The following is a 24,631-nucleotide window of genomic DNA, read 5'->3' on the forward strand; positions in this document are numbered from 1 at the left end:
GTTGTGGGGGGGGCCCGGGGGCGGGGGGGCTGTCGGGGCGGGGGGGTTGTGGGGGGGGCCCGGGGGCGGGCGGGGCGGGCGCTGTGGGGGGGGGCCCGGGGGCGGGGCGGGGGGGCTGTCGGGGCCCGGGGGCGGGGCGGGGGGGGCTGTGGGGGGGGCCCGGGGGCGGGCCGGTGGGGGCTGTGGGGGGGGGGCCCGGGGGCGGGGCGGGGGGAGCTGACGGGGCCCGGGGGCTGTCGGGGCCCGGGGGCGGGCGGGGCGGGGGGCTGTGGGGGGGGCCCGGGGGCGGGGCGGGGGGCGCTGTGGGGGGGCCCGGGGGCGGGGCGGGGGGGGCTGTGGGGGGCGGGGGCAGGGGGGGCTGTCGGGGCCCGGGGGCGGGGCGGGGGGGCTGTGGGGGGGGCCCGGGGGCGGGCCGGCGAGCGGCGCGGAGCCGGGGCGGAGGAAGTCGGAGCCGCGCCGCTTCCTGTGCCCGGAGGATGAGCGCAGACAAAGCGGGGTGGGGACGCCGCTCCCAGGGCTGCCGCTGAGCCCGCCGCGCCCCGAGCGAGCAGGTAACAGCCCCGGCCGGAGCCCCGGGCGCGCCCAGGCGGGCTGCTCCGTGCAAGCGCCGCTCACCAGCGCGGTTCACCAGCGGGTTCACAAGCGCGGCTCACCAGCGTGCCCGGGGGCCAGCGCTGCGCGTGAGAGCCGGGCTGCACGGGGCTGGGGTCGGGGCCGCCGGGGAAGGAGTCGCTGGCCGTGCCCGCCCGGCTGCGATGGCCACGGAGCCGGCAGACTGGCCGGGGGTTGCCGGTGGTTTGCGAGCCAAGGCGGAGCACGGATTCGGTGGAAGCGGGGCGCGCGTGGCTCTCCGTGCAAATGCTCCGCTGGTGCACGGATTTCCGTGTTGTGCCTCCTCGCCCTCGAGGCGACCCGGGTGGCACCCAGCCTGGCGGAGGAAAGGTGGGGCAGCCCGAGGAGAAGTGCCCGTGGGCTCTGAGCAGAAAGGCGGCCAGGATGCAAAAGGCGTCTCCCTAATTCCTTTCCTAGAGCACTTGCAGGGGAGCGGGTCCGTTTTAATGTGTCTTTTGCTCCCCTTCCCAGTGCCATTCACAACCCGGAATACAGGGAAGGGATTGTCTTGAGAATTCAGATTGTGAAAACAAATAGATGGGGGTGGGGGGTTAAAGATTGTCAGTAAAATGGGATCTTTCCAAAGAGGGCCCTCTCCTCCACAAAGGTTTGATTTAGAATTGCTGATCCTCCCTGAATCAACTCATTTGCCATGGTAGGAAAAGCTTTTTCTTGCATGAATGAGGTCTAGTGTTCCTTTTATTTATTTATTTTGGAAATGGATGGAATTTTCATTTAACTGAAATTAATCCCCCCCCCCCCCAGTCATGATTGTATAGACCTTTATCATATCGCCCCTTAGTCCTCTTTTTTTCAAGTTGAAAAGTCCCAGTCTTATTAATTCATCTCATATGGCAGCTGCTCCATATCCCTAATCATTACATTTATCAAGGTAATGTTGGTAAATGTAAAGTAATTGCATATTGGAAAACATAATCCCAACTATACATATACATATTGCATTTGCTTAGCCATTCCATACTCCCTAATCATTGCATTTATCATCCATCAATGGCTATTAGCCAGGATGGGTAGGAACGGTGTCCCTAGCCGCTGTTTGTCAGAAGCTGGGAATGGGTGATGGGACAGATCTCTTGATGATTCCCTGTTCTGTTCATTCCCTTTAGAGTACCTGGCATTTGCCACTGTTGGGAAACAGGATAACTCAGTAGATGGACCTTTGGTCTGACTCAGTATGGCCAGTCTTACGTTCTCTCCAAAATAGCATAAAATCAAACTCAAGAATTTCAGTCGTACGTAAATGTCTAATTCCCAAGCTCTTTGGTTTAGTATCTTTTGACCCCTTAGTTAAAGTTACCATTGTATACCAAAGATGGACTACCAAAGTATTATCCACACCCTTTCTCCACCTCCTCATGTAGTAGCAGTTGGACAAAGCAAAAAAGAGCATCTGTATAAAAGCTGTGAGTTCAGACTGTTATTTTTCAAAACACATTTTTTTAAACGGGATTTTACAGGAAGTACTGGTGATCTGTAACCATTTAATGAGGGCTAACATGGCAAAGGAGTATTTTTTTGTACATTGCTGTTAGAAGTAAATGCAAAATTATAAATGATATGCAGGTGGAAAAAATGAACTTGGGGAAACTTAATTTTCTGTATTTGTTTTTCAAAGAGTCAAATTGATGAAGCAAAATCCCTTGAAACATGAGCCTTTTTAGCTACATTGATTGAAAATGGATTTATAGGTAAACAAAAATCCCCATCTCTTCCTCCTTTTACTCCCAAGGTATGATTAAAGTTAGAGAATGATAAACTAAAAGGTAATGATCCTTAACATGCATGACAAAAGTAATTGTCATACTGTGATACCTATTGTCTGTAGTTGTTTAAAATTCAGTTTATTGTTCCCATATTTTATTGAAGGATCCAGAGACCGGCATAAAGCTGTATTTTGTTTTGTTTTTTTCCTGGCCAACTCCCAGTCAGGACCCTCCCACTGCTATCCCGAAGACAACACAGAACCACAGCTTGTAGTTCTGCTCAGTAAACAAACCTCTTAGTTGTCAGATAGCTTGGGCCAAAAGATGAACCTGTATTTTGGTGCAGTATAAGGAAAAAGGTTGCTATGTGTACTGGCAGCATCATGTGTGCAGTGCAATAATGGGGCTTCTGTTTATAGTTTGACTGTATTTAACTGGATTTCACTGACTACATTTTGAGACTGAAATTTTAATCCTCTTTTCTGCCATATGGCCAGTGGATGAAATGAAATATAACTCAATTAATTATCCCATAGAAAGCACTCGGGTGAAGTGTGTGTGTGTGTGTGTGTGTGTGTGTGAATTGCCTTCCACTCATGGAATATGTGGCGTGTTAGAAGCATTTGGAGCAAAAGCCTGTCTCTAATAGTGTCAAAGAGCCACGCGGATAGTCGTGATCAGTTTAATTTTAAGGCAGTGCTCTGAATGCAGGCCCATGTGCTGTTGAAGCACATTCACAAGGATTATAATAGGCCTTTTCTAATACACCGCCAATCTTTTGCTGAACTGAGTAATGCTATCATCACAGCGTTGCAGTGGGTACCGTCCGTTCCTTACCCCATTGTTCCCCATGAATATCGACATACATCAGTACCACCAGCCTGCTGAACAGTTCTGTAAATGCCCCCGTCGTGGTACTGTTTGGACGAGATCCCTCCCCACCCCCCTGTAACTGAGAAGGGATAAAATGTTAGTTATTTTATTTTCTTTTGTTACGTTTCCAACTTCAACTCCCCCTTTTTCAAAAGATGGACTTAAAGAGTTCTGTGTCGGCTCGAAAGCTTCTCTCTTTCAGCAACAAAAGTTGGTCCAATAAGAGAGATTCTCTCACCTTGTTGTGCTAATCTCCTGGGACAGATATGGCCACACAACACTGCAGACTACATAAGGCGTCCTGTCTACATACTAAATATACTTTTTCCGCTCATTGCAGTATTTAGTTACTGTACCATGAGCCTATCAGAAACAAGTGTGGAACCAATGAGTATTTCTGGAATGGGGGATCAGGTCACATAACATCCTCCCCCCGTGTCCTGTTGGTTCTTTAATATATCTTTTACCCTTGCACAAATGCATTTTTCTGCTGTGTCGCAGGACGGAAGAAAGAGCAGGCCTGATTTAGAGAGGGCATTCTGGGTATCAGGGCCATTGGGGAATATAGTGCAGGATTGGAAGAAGGACACAAATGCAATGCCTGGGTGCAGGATAGTGCAAAACAAGGCTGGAGAGCTAGGGAGAAGCTAGGCTGTGCAGAGCCTTGGTGAGGAATTTGAATTTGATGCGGAATGATCTCTTTTCTCAACTGGGGCTGCTAAATGCTTTTAAATGCTGCATTAGGAAGGTTTCTAAGCAGCATCCAGCAAGGACTTGGCTGGCCCTGTGAGTTTCTTGCTGGGCTGTTTCTCTCCAAAGCACGCTTCGTGCCGCGGTGCTTTTCCATCCCAGTTATTCCCGTGGCTGAACGTTTAGGCTGCTTTACCTGTGGGAATTGCAGTGTGTAGCTTCTGCTGATGTTGGCCAATGGGGCGCTTCATTTCCACTCTCCTGCAACCTTGCCCCTGTCCGTGATGGGGAGGTGTCGTCGGGCAGTGCACAGGAGGGGGAGAAATATTTTTGGCCATGTCTCTTTCAGTTTGAGAAGAGTTCCCCTACCTCCTTTGGGGCAGTAGGTGTGCTGTAGCACCCTCAGTTGTACATGACAATCATACAGAAGGTGGTATGGTATAAGTCAGTGTTTCTCAACTTTTTTTTTATAATAAAGTACCCCTTTTTCAAAACAAAAAAGTACCCCCAGTACCTACAGTTTTCAGACACAATTTTTTTTCTACAATTGCAACACGTTTGTTGGAACAACTTAATTGTAGCTGGGTGGGCGATGAAATTTTTGGGTGTAAAAAGTACAAAAATAATAAAACTTAAAACAAAAATTCAGTTTTCTCCAAATTTCAGTTGTTGACATACCCCCCCCCCCCAGACTTCTCTCAAGTACCCCTGAGGGTACTCGTCCCACTGGTTGAGAAACACTGGCATAAGAAGGTCTCTTGAGAAGAAGTGATGAACAGAGCTACTATCACCAGAAAACATGGAACTGTAAGCTGTACAGAATCGGGCAAAAAAAGGGTCTTGGATTTTGCTGCCCACAACTTGGGAACTCCTCTTGGAATGCGGGCGAGCTGGTGTAGGCGTGTGTGTCTGGACTGGTCCCTCTAGGGAATCTCAGCAGCACTGTGCTTACCCTCTGCTCCCCCCGGGGCTGGCAATTTATTCAGAGCATATTGAGACTGGCTCTCCAGACGCAGAATCAACTCACCTGAGATCTTGGCGTGAGCAAACGTTGCCCTAGTGGGCTCCCGTTCAGCGAGTCGGGGCGCCTCTTCCCCGTGCCAGCTGGAAGCTCTGGGGAGGGCAGGGCTTGTTAATGAAAACCTAGACAGTGCCTGTAAAATACAGGTCGGATCAGACGGGGTCGCACGTAAAGTGCTGCTCTGTCTGAGGCTGTCTGCAGAGACGTACGTTGACGGGAACCTTGGGAGCTCCTTTGGCTGCCCATTCCAGCTGTGCGGCTCGCCGCAGCTGGGCTCAGCCTGCCCCCGCGCATCCGTCTGGGTGCCTTCACCGACAGGTTTGCCAGACGTTTCTTGGACCGCACGAGGAGGCGTTGGCTCGAAATTGGATTCCGCTTTCAGGGAAAGTTCTAACCCTAGTTTCCTCCCTGCTGTTCAGTGTGTCTGCACTTCCTGGTGGCACAGCGCTGCGTCGGAGGGGGGGAGTGACGATGCAAGGCGCCCGTACAATCTCGCCGTTTTGTGGAGGACGAGTCAGGTTCTGCGCTCGTTTACACGTCCATGCTACCTGATTGAAGTGACCCCGAGCCATGCTCTGTGCGTGGCTTCATCGCCGCACAGTGGCCAAAACCTGGCAAATCTCTCCCCTAGAGGGGAATCCTGGGGTCTAGAATGACTGTAGCTACTTTTATGCTGATGACTGTGCACACCCAGCGGCCAGCCTCGGATGTGTCCCAAAATAAAGGGGGAACGGACAGGCCTCCCCTTCCCTCCAGTGATCGCCAGTTGTCGTAATGGCTCCTTGGGTCCTGCCCACTGGGACGGGTTAGAGTAGCCTAACCCGTAGTAAGAGAGACTGACCTCGTGAAGAGCAGCCCATGTTTCCGCAAGTCCCCTTTGCAGGCTTCGGACAAGCCCAGGCAAGATGGGACATGGGGGGCCAGATCCTACCCGCCTAACGCTTTGATCCAGCCTGCACACGGCATCTGGCTGTTTTCTCATTATATCCTGCAGCTGGTGTCACCGAATTTCCAGGAGGAGGCTCAGAGCAGGATCCTATATAAATGGCTCACAGGCGTGGTGCTACCCTGGCAGGAGACAGAGCTGCGAGCCCTTTAAATAGCCGTAGTAACCCTGGGTGGCTTCCAGGCAATGAGATAGTCCTGGGCCTGGGGCAGGGAGCCCTTTGTTGTGTTATTAATTCAAAGCCTCCAGCCCCAGACAAGTCTGGGGGAAGATTAGTCCCTTGGCCCCGCCCCTTCCATCCCAGGCCCCGCCCATTCTGGAATGTGGCGGGTAGAGCCAGTCCATGACCAGGTACCAAAATTCATTGTGGCCCTTCTGCAAAAATTATTGCCCACCCCTAGCTTAGGGTCTAGCTCGGTGCCTTTATCTGCTTGGTCTTTGGTCATTAAGATGGTTTACCAGGATGTGTAAGCAGAATTCATAGACTCACAGAATACTAGGACTGGAAGGGACCTCGAGAGGTCATCGAGTCCAGTCCCCTGCCCTCATGGCAGGACCAAATACTGTCTAGACCATCCCTGCTAGACATTTATCTAACCTACTCTTAAATATCTCCAGAGATGGAGATTCCACAATCTCCCTGGGCAATTTATTCCAGTGTTTGACTAAATGCACCTGGGCTTTTGTTTGCGAATGGTTTGTCTAGAACGAGCCACCTAGTTTGCTGCCAAAACAAGACTGATGTCAAAGATGTGGAAGATGTAATGCAGAGGGTGGATAGCAAGAAGCATTCGCCATTTCAGCTGGATTTAGGCTAGGGTGACGTTCTGGTCCTGTTTTGGAAGGTGATGGGGCTAGGCCATGGGCGATGAAAGGTCTGTCTGTTTTTCTGGTGAGCTCTACATCATACGTGGATGTGAAGTCACTTAAGACCAGCGTGCCTTTCCATAGCGTGTATCTAGGTGAATGAGTCATGATTTTTACTCCGTATTTCCTTATTTGCCAAGAAAATCTGCTTTCTGTAGATGACAGCTGCTGACTGGCCTTGAGTCTTGTTAGCTAGGACAATAATTGGCAGGTGCATAGGAGAACAGCTGACTCCAGCCTTGGGGAAGATAGACTCAGAAGCGAGTGAAATAGACTAAGTGCTGGGTGCACAGAGCTGTGAGCTTCCACCAAGCAGTGCTGCAGAGAGGCTGGTGAGAGCCAGAGTGGGCATAAGGAGAGCCAAGAGGCCTGGAGGATGCTCCTTTGCTTGCTGTGAGGGGTTGTTAGGGCTACTGAGGCCATAAGCAGTAGAAAGTGGCCTTTAAGCAACCAGAGATGGCCCATGGAAGATTTGCTCTGCATAGGGGATCTCTGCTTGCCAAGAGCTGGAGTCAGTGCGGCTGGGTTTGAGGGGGGGGGGGAGATGTTTGCATCCCCTTCATTCCTCATGCTTGGGGGAACAAGGGGATTGTTTTGGGAGTAGGGAGGAAAACTCTTCTACGCCTGGTCCTCCACTGGCGTAAGTTAGAGCTGCTGCCTTGCAATTTTCATTAGTGCCTAGGCCAGGATTAGAGAACTGTAATTGGTTCCTTCTGGGTTCCTCCTCTCCATAGCTGAGTTTGGGCAGAGCGATGAATCTTCCCCCTCCCGTTAGGATCCCCTGCATTGTATTCTCTAATCTAGTAGCAAGCATAATGCTCGTGCTTCTCTTCATTGTTTAGGCCTTTCTTTTAAAATATGACCATGAAATCACAAATGCTTCCCAACCGAAGCAAATATGTTCCCTCTCTCCAATTGAGGAAGCCGCAGGAATCGGATTATAGAGCTGGGATTTGCCTCGATTTATCCCAGATGGCTGAAGTGTCCGAGGATGGCTAAAGCATCCAAGGGGCTGTGTTCGCTCTGCTCACACCCAGAGGGAGGCAGGCCCGGATGCTGTCTCCAGAGAGCACACCAGCAGCGTTTGATGCGTGTGAGGATGATAATTGAGGGAGCAGTCGTCTTGCCAGGCGTGTGTGTGTGTGTTTGTGTGTGTGTGGTTTTCAACACGGCGGCCAAAAAACCGGCAGGGCGAGGGACCCACTTCTTCTTTTGAAAAATCTGTGAGTCATTTTAAGAGAGAACCAACCTCCAGTACATGTGGTTACCATAGTAATGAGGCCTGGCAAGATGGCTGCTGGTGCCGTGTTGCATCCCTGTTGAAATCTCTCGCTGGGAGACGTGTTGTGTGGACTCTAGGAGGGGGCCCTCGAGGGTTGGGGCCCGATCCTGTATGCCGCACCCAGATTAAAGTCCCCAAGGGAGGCAGTGGGAATTTTGCCTTTGTGAAGAGCATGAAATGACCTGAATGGGTTGTACATTTTGCCCTCAGCTGTTGCAAAAGCCACCCTTGCCTGAGATCTACTAGCACACAGGGCCGGGCTGGTGGCCGGGGGACCGTTCATCCCCTGCTTCTCAAGAGAGGGTCAGTTACTGACGGAGTTGAAGTGCTGAAGCAAGGAGATGGGCTGAGGGAGCAGGACGAGGGGCAGTCCTGCGTGCTGTACAGAGGCTCTTCCCTCCTCCGTTCAGAACAGCATATTGGCCAGCGCCCAGCCTAACCTGCCCCTCTGTTTCCAAGCCCCGGAGCTGGGAAATCTGGCGGTCCAAAGAGCCTGCTTGATGCCCGTGGGACAGGATCGCGGAACGTCCAGGGCCGGAAAGGGATGTGGTTCCCCCGTCTTCGTCCCCCTCCACTCCCGAGCAACAGCTCCATGGCTCGTGCAGGCCATTTCCCCTCAGAAACGGCTGCTGTCTCCCACCCTCACTCGGAGCGTTTTTCCAGGACTGTTCCCTGAGAGACCGAACGGCGCGGGGGCCCCGACTGCTGTTCTCTGACCGTGGCTAAGGCTTCGTTCCGACTTCTCCTTCCCTCCCTTCATCCGCACGGGGTCTCTTTTGCTTTTTGCTGATTGGGGCATCAGTTTGGCAAATCTGGTGCCGGTGTGTTTCCTCTCGCCGCCCTTCCTAAAATCTCATCAGCTGGTTTCTCAGGTCTCACTTCTGCATCAGTGTGTTGCTTTGCTAAACTGCTGGATGGGGGGAGGGTTACACTGCTCTCCTAAGGTAGGAAAGATCGTGCATGGTAGTGATGGAAGGACACCGGCTTAATGCTTTAAATGTGAATGTAGGCAAATGCATCTTTCATTTACTTTCCCCCGCCCCCGCCCCCCCCCCCCCCCACACACACACATGAAAAGAGAAGATTGAGGGGGGGACATGATAGCCGTTTTCAGCTATCTAAAAGGGTGTCACAAGGAGGAGAGAGAGAACTTGTTCTTCCTGGCCTCTGGGGATAGAACAAGAAGCAATGGGCTTAAACTGCAGCAAGGGAGGTTTAGGTTGGACATTAGGAAAAAGTTCCTAACTGTCAGGATGGTCAAACACTGGAATAAATTGCCCAGGGAGGTTGTGGGATCCCCATCTCTGGAGATGTTTAAGAGCAGGTTAGATAAATGTCTGTCAGGGACGGTCTAGACAGTATTTGGTCCTGCCATGAGGGCAGGGGACTGGACTCAATGACCTCTCGAGATCCATTCCGGTCCTAGTATTCTATGTTTAATCGTCAGCATTGTGACGAAAGTTCCTGTTTGAATGTCACCAGAAGGGACGTCAGCATGTGGACAACTATACAATTCACAATGAGACTTGGCTTATCGGTTAATTTTGTTGACTACATGCACTCCCCATCCCCCTCAGCCCCCTTACTGCCTTACGGTCTCTGTAACAGGGGGTGGGCAGGCGGGAGCTATTAAGCCAGCTCCCCATGAGCACCGGATCCCGTGGGCTGCCTGTCTGTCCCCACCCTCGCGCTGCTGCCTCTGAGAGGCAGGAGCTGATATGCATGGGGAGCTGTCTCCGCAGAACTCCCCCCGTCCCGCTGTCTCCTACAGAGGCAGTTGGTGGTGCGGGGGGAAGGCTGCCACAGATTAGCCTCTGTCCATGGCAGGCTCAGGCTCGCTGTGGACAGAGGCTGCTCCGGGAATTACTGAATAGTCGTGTAACCTTTAAAATGTGATGAGGTTACACGATTGTTCAATGACACGCTATCTACCAGCTCCAATCACTAGGACTGTGCTCTCTGCCAGATTTGGACGATAGCCTGAAACAGTAGCTTTGGGAGGTGTGAGCGCTTTACTCCCACTAATCCCATGAATTCGAAAAACTAATTCCAAGTGATGAAGACTAAAATTTCAGTTGCCGTAGGAAGGCCAGGATCCCTGGGCAAGCCTCTCATTGGCATCCGTGGGAGACCTGCAGGTGATTTAGGGTGTAGTAGTCCTAAGTCGATACCCCCTGCTCACGGGCCACAGTTAACATGGAATTTGGCTCTTGCCTCTGAATAAATTTTATGCCATTCCTGTAAATGTCACTGTTTCAGACTGTTACGGACACAGGCGCCAACTCGTGTACTGCCATGGGGGCGTGTGACTGTGGAGGGGGGAACAGTTCCACGTCATTTGCATCTGGTACTCTGCCTCCAGCCAGAGTTTTGCAATCGCCTAAGCAAACATTCCAGCACTTACAAAAAGCTGGCCAGCTTTCAGCTCCTCACCTAACTTATAGCAGGAAGTCAGGTAAAAGCTTATGCTCCCATGAGCTTGCACCGAGCAGGAGTGGCAAACAGGCAAACAGGTGCTTGGGAATTATTTATATTGTTCAGACCTTTCCTCTTTTCTAGCTGCTGCTGTTGCACTGCTTCTTTTTTTTTTTTTTGGTTTCTTATTCAAGTCAGTTTCTTCTTATCGCAGTTTACAGTCATGACGGCTGGGAAGTCCTAACGAAATGAGGCAATGCCTCTGTAGAATGCTGAGGCCGGATTGGATAAGCCTGCAACACTTTGCTAAGGAAAGGGGTGTCTCATGAGAATCTGGCTGTTTAAAATAAAGCCCTGTTGCCTTTGTGGAGAGTAGAGATGTAAAATTTCGATTAATTGGCTAATCGAATAGTCGATGCAGTTTGCATCGATTAGTCAATAAGGGCACCTCCACCTTTGGAGTGTAGCAGCAGCCCCAGAACTGTTGCTACACTTCAAAGGCGGAAGCGCTGTGGGGCGCACGGGCCCAGTGGGGGAGTCAAGCAGTCCCCGCTGGCCCTGTGCTCCCCACGGCGTTTCAAAGGAGCAGCGCTGCATGGATCCTGGGGTCAGCTGGGGACTCCCAGCTGACCCCAGGCTGCATGTGGCATTTCAAAGCGGCAGTGCCGCTCCACACGCTGCTGCTTTGAAATACCCCTTCCTTTCTTTTTGATAGAGGCAGCAAGAGAGGGAGTGACTAGTTGACTAGTGTGTCAATTGCATTTGCTGATCGGATAGTCAACTAGTCATCCACATCCCTAGTGGAGAGCCAGGCCTGACCACTCAAATGCATGATTGCATTCTCCCAGAGTGTAATGCATGGGGCAGGGGTGCCCCTTCATGTAGGCATCTTGCAGCAGCACCTCTACGTACAAATCTAATCAGCAGAAGTCAGAGGTAGAACTGCTGCTTCTCAAGCAAGTGCTCTGTGGCTGTGCTAAAGTACCGGCTGTTGGGGTTTGAGTTGGTCAAGACAACTCCAGCCAGAATTCATGCTCTGCCAGTGAAAATGTGCTTTTATTTAAGACCGAGAAACAGAATACCCATCATGGGCAGGAGCGGGAGGGGGGGTTACATTAGTGCAACTTTGTGGTGAGCAAAGCATCAGTAAATACAGCATAACGGAGCCCACACCAGGCATAACCTGGGTCTTTTGTTGTTTCTTACTCTGTAAACTTGCCTGGCTCTAAATAAAATATGAATATTAATGCAAATACTATGTATACCCCAGGGAGGCGGGTGATGGTTGCTGTGGGAACCAAGACCTTGAATTTCCTGACCGATGTGTAGAAAACCTCACTCATCACTTTGTATTAGCAGGTTTTGGTGCTTTCCTTTTCTGACGGCCAATCAGCGACGAGAGAGGAGACCTTCCAAGGCTCGCATCAAACACCTATTGCAACTCTGATTGCAGCTAGGGTCTCACCCATTAAAGTCCTTGGGAGTATTTCCTGGACTTGGGATCAAGCTCATAATTAGTAGATTACGGTTGTTTGGAAGTGGAGCTCGCTCCAAAGCTTTGCGGGTTTGGAGAGTGCAGGAGCCAGAGGCAAACCATTCCCAGCGTTGGGTTTCGAGGCCAGAGCCCAATTGACGAAGTCTGAAAAACCCCAAACCACTTTGGTTTTGCTCACTGTTCCATCTAGAGCTTCCCAGCGTGTTGTGCTGTTAAACAGCTAGTGTCCCACAGGGCACAGCGTCGTCTGAATTTTGGACAGCCCCATCGCTTGTGTTTTCTTTCCGGGCACATCCAGGTCGTGTGTCCTCATGGAGGGCCTAGGTCACGGCGCATTTAAAAATACATACTTGGAGATGTCTCCGCTCAAAGGCAGTCTCTTTAGATTGAGATTAGCCATGGAAAACACATTCTGCCTGCCTGCTCACTTCCCACAGTGAATGAGCAAATGGAGTTGTACCAGGCTTTACAAACAGATATCATCTGCCTGCTGAACGCTTCCCGCTGACGGAGCAATGGGCGTACTGTGGCTGCTGCTGCTTATGCCCAGTCAAATTAGTTTTCCCCCTTATCTTGTCCTCCCCCCCTTCCTGGTTCCCCTCACCCATTCACGTTCTTCCATTGTTATCGCGCCTCCTCATTGTCGCTCAGTCTAGTTAGTTTGTTGGAGAAAGGATCAGAAGCTGAGGTTGTCTCTGGCCTGGGTGATGCAGATTAGACGCGATGATCGTAACGATTCCGTCTTTTCCTCAGCATCCCGGAGTCCTGTGTTAAGGTGGTTTGCTCTTTGTGGGAGAGTTCATCTGTTACCCATGCACAATGGGACTCTCATTCCTGCTTGAGGCCCGGAGGCGCTGCAGCAATATAAATCCATACTCATTATAATTAATAATCAACTAGACAAGTACAAGCCCAAGAGATTTTTTTTTACGAGCACTTGGAAATGGGGTTCTTAAATTGAAGTGTCCTCTCAGTCGTAATTAGCATTCAGACTTGCCAAACTATAATAGTATCTATGTTTTGAATGTGGGTCTATTAACATGGATGACAGCATCTTCCTGGTGCCAGGAGCAAGCCACTGACTATCCAACGATTTTTAAAACGACTCGTCCTTGGCACCTTAGAAACTAACAATATGATCCTATGGAGTGGAGAGCCTCTAAGGTGCCACAGGACTACCCATTGTTTTTAAAGTTACAGACTAATACGGCGACCCCTCCAACCCTGATTAGAATACTCCGAGAGGTTGAAAGTGAAAGTCGTCCTGGAGCAAGTCATGATGAAAGTGACACCCTGCACCCTCTTGCAGGAAGTTACAGCAAACTAACTACTCTGATCACCTTAATTGATTTAAGAGTCTAGCTTTAAACGAATTATTGTGATCCACTTAGTCCCTGTGAGAGTAACATTGGCTTGGAAGCAGACAGATGAGAGAGATGCTGTGTTAACTGTTTATACTTCGTACATAAGCTCTTTGGGCTGATGGGTGTGTGTGTGTCAGTCAGTCAAACTACTCTGTAGTCCTATCACCACAGGTTTAGGCAGTAGTTTTTCTTTACAGAAAAACTGCTGGTCCCAGCTAGGCTCTGCTAGAGTAGTTTATGAACTACTAGAAGGATGCAAATCAACCCTCCCATTAAAATTGCATGTCTGAATAGTTATTAAGGGAGTGTTATTTTTAGGGCTGTCAATTAACATGCGTTAACGCCTGCAGTTAACGAAGGGCAGAATTAACGCATTAAAAAAATTAGCGCGCGTTAAACTAAGGTTACCATACGCCCGGTTTTTCCCAGACGTCGCCTCGTTTTTACTTGTTAAATCTCCAGCTGGCTTTTTTTAAATGGCAAAAAAATATCCGGGATTTGGCCCTGCCAAGAGGAGAGGGGGGCAGTGGCGGCACGTGCCTGTCAAATGGAATATTCGGAGCCACGTGCCTGGACTGTTCACGGTCGCTCTGTGCACCCACCCCAGTGCCTAGAGGGAAAAGCGCGTGGCCGTGGCGGCTCCGATGACACCCAGGGCAAGTCTGATGTGGGGGGGAGGAAGGGTTGGCTCCTCCCATGGAGTCACCGCGTTACCCTCCGTCCTGCTACGTTTTGTTCCTGGTTCTGAGGGGGTGGCGTTGGGTTGGAGCGGTGGGGTGGGATTGAGGGGGTGGCTGGTTCTGGGGGAAGGTAGGGGCACTGGGTTAGAGGAGTGGAGTAGGGGGGGAACGTAGATGTAGAAAACATCCAAAAATATTTAAATAGTGTTCTTATTGTTTAACAGCGCAATTAATCGCGATTAATTTTTTTCATTGCTTGACAGCCCTAGTTATTTTACCTCCATTGCTGGTTGGTCTTGTCCTCGTGGAGCGAAACATTTGATTTCCTGCCGAGTCCTGTGGTTCCTTAAAGACTAACGGATTGATTTGGGCACAAGCTTTTGTGGGCTCGCGCCCACTTGACTTCATGCATCTGCCGAAGTGGGCTTTTTACCTGCGAGAGCTGATGCCCAAATAAATCCGTTTATCTTTAAGGGGCCGCAGGACTCCTTGCTGTTTTTGCTGAAACAGACTAACACGGTGACCCTTCTGAAACTAAGTAGTAATGCACACTTAGGGTGTGTCTAGACGACACCTCTCTGTCGACAGAGATATGTAGATTAGGCACATCGAAATTGCTAATGAAGCCAGGATTTAAATATATAAATATTAGCATAAACATGGCCGCCGCTTTTTTCAAAATGGCGTTTTTTCAGGGGAAAAACCCGGCAGTCTAGACACGGATCTGTTGAAAATACAGCCTTTTTCGACAGATCCGCGTCTATCCTACCGTTTTTTTTTTAAAAAAACTGTTTTGAAAAAGTGGCAGCCATGTTTATGCTAATGAGATACGGGATATTTAAATCCCGGCTTCATTAGCAATTTCAATGTGCTTGATTTGCATCCCTCTGTCAACAGAGGGATACAATCTAGACGTAGCCTTTGGCAGGGCTGGTGCGAGGCATGTGAGGTTCCCCCACACATAACACCACAATTTATTATTGGCCTCCACATCAGGCTCTGTTCTCGTGTACTGGAGATCTAGACAACTAATTTTATTACATATTAAAACAATAATGATTAAGAGTTCAATTGATATTAAAAATACTTATGTCCAGACATTTCTTTTGTAGAAGTAAAATATTCCTGATGACATATGCAGATAAGGTTTAGATGATGGCATAGAGAGTACAGATAAGTTTGCAGGTGATACCAAGCTGGGAGCCATTGAAAGTGCTTTGGAGGATAGGGTCATAATTCAAAGTGATCTGGACAAACTGGAGAAATGGTCTGAGGTAAATAGGATGAAGTTCAGTAAGGACAAATTCAAAGTACTCCACTTAGGAAGGAACAATCAGTTTCACACATATAGAATGGAAAGCCACTGCCTAGGAAGGAGTATGGCAGAAAGGAATCTAGGGGTCATAGTGGAGCACAAGTTAAATATGAGTCAACAGTATGATGCTGTTGTAAAAAAAGCAAACCTGATTCTTCAATGCATTAGCAGGAGTGTTGTGAGCAAGACACGAGAAGTCATTCTTCCGCTCTCCTCTGCACTGATTAGGCCTCAATTGGAGTACTGTGTCCAGTTCCTGAAACCACATTTCAAGAAAGATGTAGAGAAACTGGAGAGGGTCCAGAGAAGAGCAACAAAAATGATGAAAGGTCTAGAAAATGTGAGATATGAGGCAAGGCTGAAGGAATTGGGCTTGTTTAGTTTGGAAAAGAGAGAGACTGAGAGAGGACATGATAGCGGTTTTCAGGTATCTAAAAGGGTGTCATGGAAAGGAAGGGGGAAAATTGTTCTGCTTGGCCTCTGATGATACAACAAGAAGCAATGGGCTTAAACTGCAGCAAGGGAGGTTTAGGTTTGAACATTAGGAAAAACTTCCTAACTGTCAGGGTGATTAAACACTGGAATAAATTGCTTAGGGAGGTTGTGGAATCTCCATCTCTGGGGATATTTAAGAGCTAGTTAGACAGACACCTGTCAGGGTTGATCTAGACGGTGCTTGGTCCTGCCATGAGGGCAGGGACTGGACTTGATGACCTCTCGAGGTCCCTTCCAGTTCTAGTGGTCTATGATTCTATGAAGGCCATAATACAGATGTCCATTTTAAACCAACCACCATAACGAAAAGAGAGAGACATGCTCATGCCATTTTGAGAGTGAACGTGGTGGAAAGTGGTGGTTGTTAAAAGTTATATAGCAAATTTGGATAATAGGCCCTGCTCCATATATTTGAAGTAGGCCCCGCAAATAGTCACACCGGCCCGGCACTTAGGCCTCAATCCTTCAATGCGATGGGTGTGGATTAGGGATGTGAGGGCACATCTACGCAGCGGGGTTAAAGCCGAAATAAGCTACGCAACTTCAGCAACATTAATTGCGTAGCTTAAGTCAAAATAGCTTATTTCAACTTTTGGCACTGTCTATGCCGCAGGAGGTCCGAGTTGGAGCACTCTGCCCCCAATTTCCCTTATTCCTCGTAAAACGAGGGTCACAGGAGTCAGAGTAAGAAGTCCTCCAGCTCGACATTATTTCGACATTATATCGAAATAACTGCTTGTAGTGTAGAGGCAGAATATATTTTTGGAATAACATAAGTTATTCCGAAATAACACTGCTGTTATAAGCCTAAGAGTTTAACCGATAAACATTAGCTTATCGATTAATCTTGCCAGTTAAACTCCTGGTAGCCTGCGGAGCCTTTAACTGTGTAACTGATTGAATTTCAGTTGGTTACACGGTTAAGTGTTTTTTAAAAACGTTTTACGTCCCTTGGGTGGTTGTCTCTGTGTGCCCATGCTGAGTCCTATAGGAGTCTGTGCTCACCCAAGGTGCCTGAACGAGGTCGTGCAAGGCCAGACACGAGATTTTGGTGGGAGATTTTCATGTGGTGTTGAAGCGGAGCAGAGACTGGGCTAGCAGAGCATTGTTGTGCATTAGCCGTTGTGATAAAACACCCAGTGCGCGAAGTCTAGTGGATCAGTGAACGCACAGAGGAATATGCTGATGTGACATCGACTTTGTGGGTAAGATTTTCACAGCTGTCTGTGGGATGTGGAGGACGTCAGTTCCCATACGGACTTCCCACACTAGGTTAAACTGAATGGAAATGCATGTCCAGGCCTCCTAGTGCGACGCTGAAGTCAAAGAAGCTGAGGGTTTTTTTTTCCGACGGTACTTTGGAGCAAAGTCTACATGACCGACAAAGGAGGAGTGAATCTCCCAGGTTCTCCCTGTGTAGAGCGTTTGGACAGGGACGCTCATTGCTGTCCCGTTGGAATGACAGGGTGCTTTCCGGACTCTCTGGAAACTGCTGTGCTGTTGGGGTCACGTCAGGCATGGAAAGTGTGCTTCAGCCTCTCTCAAAGGCCAAGATTATTCAGCAGCACCTAAGGAATGTGAGTTTTAATCACTGCGGTAGGCCTGTCAGCTGCAGGGTGTTGGGAGGGGCCAAGAAATGGGACTCACAGTAGCTTTCGGGGTCATGGTGAAATGGGGAGCTGACCCTTTAAGGGGACCTGGGGCCCCACCTGTGACTAGCTGTGCTCACCTCCTCAGGCCAGGTCTGGAGAAAACAGGGAGGCAGGGACAGACTCCTGTGCTGGTCCTTGGGGCCGGGGGTTTAACTCCCCTGCCTGCCTGTGCCGAACCAGGGAGCAGCTGCTGGAGAAGCTGGGAGTTTCAGAGCTCCTGCAGGAACCCAGGAGGGGGGGGGGGAAACCCAGGACGAAGAGCAGGGAGGCCTGGCTTGCCGACCGTGGGGAGCCAGGCAGCTGGGAAAGGTAGGTGGAGGCTGAAGAAGAATGCCAGCTAGATCGTGCTGGGTGTCACTTATTTTGAGCCTGGACTTTGCAGGCTGTGTTACACTGTTCTGTTGTTCAACCCAGCCCCGCCTCAGGACGGGTGTCATTGGACAGGAAAGCCCTTGAGGATTATTCCTGGGAACTGAACAGAAGGCAACCAAAGCAGAGCTACCCCGGCCATAAGAGCAGGTCTCAGGAGGCAGCTGTCTCTGGGTTTTTTTTTTTTCTTCCCAAACTGACTACATTTCCAGCTGATGACTGTAACAAACAAACCCCACCCCATAGTAAGTAGTGGTTTCAGACGGTGCTGCCTGCCCCAGGTTTGTGGCTGACCATCACTTTTTCCGATCTTAAAATGCTTCTGTTTAGTCAGTTGCTTTGTGAAAGATCTGCAGAGACCCCAGGTTGCACGGAGAGTGCTGTCAACGGCACAGAATGAGCATGCTGGTCGGGAGGGCGAATTTGTTGTTTTCTCGTTTCTTTTCGGTACAGTCATTCTGGGTGTTAAAAACGCCTGGAGCGAAGGAGGAGTTCATAGCTCCTCCGTGCCCCTTACGTTTCAGATGCAGGGCAACCAACAGACTTGCCAGGCCGCTGGGCGGGATTGGGGGCCCTTCTCTGTGCCCCCGGAAAGGGCGGGGCCTCAGGAAGAAGGGGCGGGACTAGCCTTCCCCCACCAGGCCTTCGCACTGCCCAGAGCACGCCGCTTGGAGCTTCGGCAGCAATTTAAAGGGCCGGGGACTCCAACCATCAACCTTGCTGCTCCTGTAGCAGTGCAGCCATGAGCCGTGGGCTATTTTAAAATCATTGGAACCGGGGGGGGCAGCTGCCCCTCTTCCCCCTCCATCGGCAGGCCTGTTCGGGTGGCCGGTGTGGCGTGTCTGTCTGTCTTTTTGAACACATGTTTTTTATTTGAGGTCTTTTTCCAATCACTGTTTGGGAATTTTGGAATAAAGGAAAAATCCCCGGTATGTGGAGCTGCTGCATAGACTCCGTGTTAGGGGAGATTGGAAAATGAGCCACTGACCCTGTCCTCCTCCCATTCGATAGCCGACACACAACTCTTCCTGACTTGAGTGGCGACCGGGTGAGTCCATCGTTAAGGGTATAAAGCAGGGGTGGGCGACCTTTATTGGGCCGGGAGCCACTGACCCACAGGAAAATCAGTCGGGGGCTGCACACAAGGGAGAAGCAAAAAGCCTCTCATTGTGGCTCCCAGCTATGAAGGAGAAAGACACTCCCCACATTTCCCTCCCACACCAGAGCTTTACCGTGAGGCAAACTGAGGCGGCCGCCTCAGGTGCCAGACTGTGGGGAGGGCGCCACTGGGACCCAGAGTGTAGAAGTTTGGGCCCAAGCGAGAGGGGCATCATTTGAGCTCCCTGCCTCAGGTGCCAAAATGTTGTGGGCCGGCTCTGGGGGCCAGCCTAGCAGACTTTCATAGAATCATAGAATCATAGGACTGGAAGGGACCTCGAGAGGTCATCGAGTCCAGCCCCCCGCCCTCAAGGCAGGATCAAGCTCCGTCTACACCATCCCTGACAGATGTCTATCTAACCTGTTCTTAAATATCTCCAGAGAGGGAGATTCCACCACCTCCCTTGGCAATTTATTCCAATATTTGACCACCCTGACAGTTAGGAATTTTTTCCTAATGTCCAATCTAAACCTCCCCTGCTGCACTTTAAGCCCATTACTCCTTGTCCTGTCCTCAGAAACCAAGAGGAACAAATTTTCTCCTTCCTCCTTGTGACACCCTTTTAGATATTTGAAAGCCGCTATCATGTCCCCCCTTAATCTTCTTTTTTCCAAACTAAACAAGCCCAGTTCATGAAGCCTGGCTTCATAGGTCATGTTCTCTAAACCTTTAATCATTCTTGTCGCTCTTCTCTGTACCCTTTCCAATTTCTCCACATCTTTCTTGAAATGTGGCGCCCAGAACTGGACACAGTACTCCAGCTGAGGCCTAACTAGTGCAGAGTAGAGCGGCAGAATGACTTCACGAGTTTTGCTTACAACACACCTGTTGATACAACCTAGAATCATATTTGCTTTTTTTGCAACAGCATCACACTGTTGACTCATATTCAACTTGTGGTCCACTATGACCCCTAGATCCCTTTCCGCCATGCTCCTTCCTAGACAGTCGCTTCCCATCTTGTATGTATGGAACTGATTGTTCCTTCCTAAGTGGAGCACTTTGCATTTCTCTTTATTAAACCTCATCCTGTTTACCTCCGACCATTTCTCTAACTTGCTAAGGTCATTCTGAATTATGTCCCTATCCTCCAAAGAAGTCGCAACCCCACCCAGTTTGGTATCATCTGCAAACTTAATAAGCGTACTGTCTATCCCAATATCTACATCATTGATGAAGATATTGAACAGTATGGGTCCCAAAACAGACCCTTGAGGAACTCCACTTGTTATCCCTTTCCAGCAGGATTTAGAACCGTTAACAACCACTCTCTGACTACGGTTATCCAGCCAATTATGCACCCACCTTATCGTGGCCCTATCTAAGTTATATTTGCCTAGTTTATCAATAAGAATATCATGCGAGACCGTATCAAATGCCTTACTAAAGTCTAGGTATATGACATCCACCGCTTCTCCCTTATCCACAAGGCTTGTTATCTTATCAAAGAAAGCTATCAGATTAGTTTGGCATGACTTGTGTGCTTCAGCCCCACAGTGGGTCAATGGGGGGAGCTGGAGCAACAGCGTGGGCTCCCCACTGCTGGGGGAGGGACTGTCTCGGGGGCCGGATCCAGGCAAGCTGAGGGCCACATCCGGCCCCAGGCCTGACGTTCCCCCACCCTTGGTATAAAGGCTCTGGTTCAAGAGCTAAGCAGGAAAGCGCCGTAGCATGTGCTTCAGTCCCAGAGGAGTCGATGGGACTTGGACCTAAGCTTAAGCACGGGCTTAAAGTGCTTTTCTGAATCGGCCAAACCGTGTGCTTTAAAGGGGTTTTCTCGAGGTCCTACATGCTGTTCTTGATGAAACCTGCCATGGGGTGTGAGAGGAATGAAAGATGCTGTCAGTGGCGGCCCATCAATACAGGCGATCTAGGCGGTCGCGTAGGACGTCAGGAAAAACGGTCGTTGAGGGCTTTGGAGACAGGGCGCCGATCGCGCATTTCGCCTAGGGTGCCAGTTGCCGGCAGCTCGTCTAGGGCCGCTCCTGGACGCTGTGATACCCAGTGGTGACCTCTGAGTGATTTAGCAAGGAAGAGCGGATGTCCCCTTCCAAGTCAAGGGGACAGTCAGCATGGACTTCAGCGGGAACAGCTTCTCACCCTGTGTCTGTGCTGCTGTGTTCCTCCCTCCCACCTCTGCAGGAGCTGTTAGCAATTAACCCCATCCTCAGCCCCGCGCTTCTCGCATCAAAGAGGATCGTGCTGTGCGAGGAAATAAACCAACGTTGACTGGTGAGAGGCACAGGAAAAAACAAACTCGGCACTAACCAGGAAACTGTTCTCATTGCTTCACTGCGTGTCTTGTTCCACCTTTAGCTCCTGTGGTTACACTACCGGTCTCTGATCATTCCTGGGGCCTACGGAGACTGACGAATACAAGCTGGGTAAAGTGTTGGGGACGCTTGTTTCTCTTTGAAGCGGCTCATCTGACACTCCAGGAGAATCTTCCTTCTGGCTGTTAAAGGCTGTGGGGGGAGAGAGAGCTCAGTGGTTTGAGCATTGGCTTGCTAAACCCAAGGTTGCGAGTCAATCCTTGAGGGGGCCATTTAGGGACCTGGGGCAAATCTGTCAGGGGTGGTACTTGGTCTAGCCATGAGGGCAGGGGACTGGACTCAACTCAATGACCTGTCAAGGTCCCTTCCAGTTTGGAGATGGTCTATCTCCATCTATTTATTAAGGCTCTAGATGTTGCAAGCAGTAGACAAGCTGAAATCCTTTCCTCCATGGAAAAACTCCCATGGGCCTAACATTTCACCCACTGCACTCACGAGTGAACAGAACTAAAATCCTTCTCCTTAAGCCCTGTTAATGTAGGTGCCTGCCTGCTGAGCTAAGGGGGGTATTTCTGCAGCTACTCGCAGTAAATAATACCACCTCGCTTTTACATAACCGCTCTTCGTCCGATCTCAAAGTGCTTGGCAAAGGAGGTCAGTGTCTCCATTTTACACATGGGGAAACTGAAGCTCTGGGCCGTGGCCTGACTTTCCCAGCGTCACCCAGCAGGTTGGTGGAGGAGCGAGGAATAGAAGCAAGGTCTCCTAGGTGCCAGGCCGGTGCTCTGTCCGCTAGACAGCTCTGCCTCCTGGTAATCGTAAGGCCCTCGTCCTCTCAGTGGTCCAGCCACTAGATAGCAATGTCACTCACTAGGAATGTAAGGGAGTAGTCGACTATGCTTTACAGGAGGGGGGGAGCAGGAGCCGGTGCTGTGGGGCAGGGGGAGCTGGTTTAAAAGCCGGTTCCCCCCCAGCACCATTTCTTTGGGGGGTAGGGGAGACAGAGCCGCGATGGTCCCGGAGCCCGCGTGAGCTGAGACTGTTCAGTCCCAGCTCGTGCTGTCCATGGGAGCTAACTCCGCTGCGGCTCTGCAGTTTAAATGTGCTAAGAGCCCGCTGGCGTGTCACAATGCACCAGTACTGAAAAACGACTGACTTTCTCCTTGTTACCACGTAACTATAAAATAACTCAATTGGGTTAGAAATCTTGTCCATCCATTGCAGTGTTGCTAGAGCAGTATAAGCAAGGCATTGGCATGTGATATTTTAGTTTGTACTGACTTTGCTCGTGCTTGTTATATAGCCAGTTGCAAAACTAGGCCGATCTCTAGAAGCGTTAATGTGACCTTTGTACCGCCAAGCTGAGCACTTGGGCAGCCACCCAGGAGAGAGACCAATGCGGCCCAGCTGATTGGCAGTGTGCCTGCAGCCGGCAGCAGCACGTGTGTCTGCTGGTGGTGCACATCTGCACATGCCTCGGTGCACATAACAAAATTTATTCTACACATGGATGGAAAAACATTAGAGGGAACAGTGCCCCAGGTGTACATGTACCCTTGGTTGAGAACCACTGGTGCAGATTTTCCAGATCAGGCTAGAGCTTGGGGTCTAGGATGCTATGAGGAAGGAGAGTCCCAGAGTTTGTGCCGGAGCCCATGCCTGAATGTCTACACTGCAGTAAGATGGTCTCAGGCTAAGGGTCTAAGTTAGCTGGCATAGGCCAGCCAGTGTAGCCATACTCCAAGTGGACTGAGTGCAGGTTAGAGAAATCAACAGTTCACTGTAAATTGCAATTTATTACCCACAGAGATCATCCCCACGTGCCGGCAGCGGTTAGTGCTCACTGCAGGAGCAGCTGTTAGGACACAGCACCTCTGCAAATAGGCACAGATGTTTAATTATGGAACCTCTGGTGTTTACAACGCTGCTGGAGCTCAGGAAGAGACAAGAGCTGCTCTTCTTACCCTCCCAGCGCAGATGGGGATGGGCAACACGGAGCGCTGTTCTGATAACTGTCTCCCCCAGAAAAATCGTGGCGTGATTAAGAGTAATGTTTGCGCTAATTATAGCACGGCCCTTTCAGCTCTGTCATACATTTCTATGTAACCATTTGCTTCTTGCAAAATAGACACTCCTCCAGCAGTAGCAGAGCCCTGTTCTTCGGAATCTAGCGCTTTATCGTGTTTTTAAACAAAACAGACGCTCGTATAAGGAGGACAGTGATAAAGGAGAAATATAATAATTGAGAATTAGGAGAGTATTGTGTCCTCGTTCCCTATTGCAGATTGCTTGTGTGTATGACTCCCATTCTCTACCCTTCTGCAGAAAGTCTGCAAAATCGGATGCACCTTAAGGCTTAAATGATGCCGACTCTTGCAATTTTTATCACACGTCTTGTGATACTTGGTGGCTCTCTTTAAGCCCTAACTCCTGGAGGCCTGTAATTAGGAAAGAGTTTACAGTTCTGCGGGTTTAAAGTAAGAATTGGCCACCTGGTTTGGGGTGAAAAGCTTGACAATGTGACCCCGCTGCACCCCAAATGCTCCAAAACAAGGGGCAAATGAAATAGCCCCCCAATCGCTCAGATTTTAAGCCAGTCTCCTGGTTTTTGGCGAGCCTGACGCATGATTTTTGAACATGTGGGTGGCCATGCTAAGTCCCTTGGTCATAGACCCTTATACTGACAATGCTGAGGCCCTGCCCTGGTTGAGGTCGGTAGATGCAATATCCTAGAAATCGCAGAAACAGAAGAATGGAGGGGACCTCGAGGTCTTCTAGTCCAGTCTTCTGCACCAGGGCAGGGCTAAGTGTTCTCTCTAGACCGTGCCTGAGAAGGTGTCATTAACCTGTTCTTGAAAACCTTCATCGATGGTATTCTACAACCTGCCTTGGCAATTTGGTCCCATGTTTAACCATCCTGATAGTCAGAAAGTCTTTCTCAACGTCCTAACCTCTCTCGCTGCAATTTAAGCCCATTGTTTCTTAGAACAATTCCCCCCGCTACTCTCTGTGACACCCTTTTAGACACCTGAAAACAGCTATCCTGTCCCTTCTCAGTCTTCTCCTTTCCAAACTAAAGAAGCCCAATTCTTTCAGCCGTGCCTCATAGCTCATGTTCTCTAGACCTTTAATCATTTGTGTTGCTCTTCTCTGGACCCTCTCCAATTTCTCCATATCTTTCTTGAAATGTGGTGCCCAGAATTGGACACAATACTCCAGTTGAGGCCTAATCCACACAAAGTAGAGCAGAAGAATGACTTCTCGTGTCTTGCTCACAACATTCCTGTTCATGCTTCCCAGGATCATGTTTGCTTTTTTGCAACAGTGTCACACTGTTGACTCGTATTTAGTTTGTGGTCCTCTATGACCCCCTAGATTCCTTTCTGCAGTACTCCTTCC

The 24,631-nt window shown here is 49.9% G+C and overlaps 1 protein-coding gene across 2 annotated transcripts in view; it reads left to right on the top strand.

Moving 5' to 3' along the window:
• The first annotated feature begins 394 nt into the window (after positions 1-394).
• Positions 395-24,631, top strand: part of GNG2 (G protein subunit gamma 2) — a 109,466-nt gene continuing 85,229 nt past the window's right edge. Inside the window, exon 1 of one of the 2 annotated variants that reach the window (XM_075926192.2) lies at positions 395-551. The gene's annotated coding sequence lies outside the window, so the exon portion shown is untranslated. The remainder of the gene's footprint in view (positions 552-24,631) is intronic. The other variant, XM_075926194.2, reaches the window with a different exon arrangement.

Source organism: Pelodiscus sinensis, chromosome 5 (assembly GCF_052426305.1).
Source record: "Pelodiscus sinensis isolate ZL-2025 chromosome 5, ASM5242630v1, whole genome shotgun sequence".
NCBI lineage: Eukaryota > Metazoa > Chordata > Testudines > Trionychidae > Pelodiscus > Pelodiscus sinensis.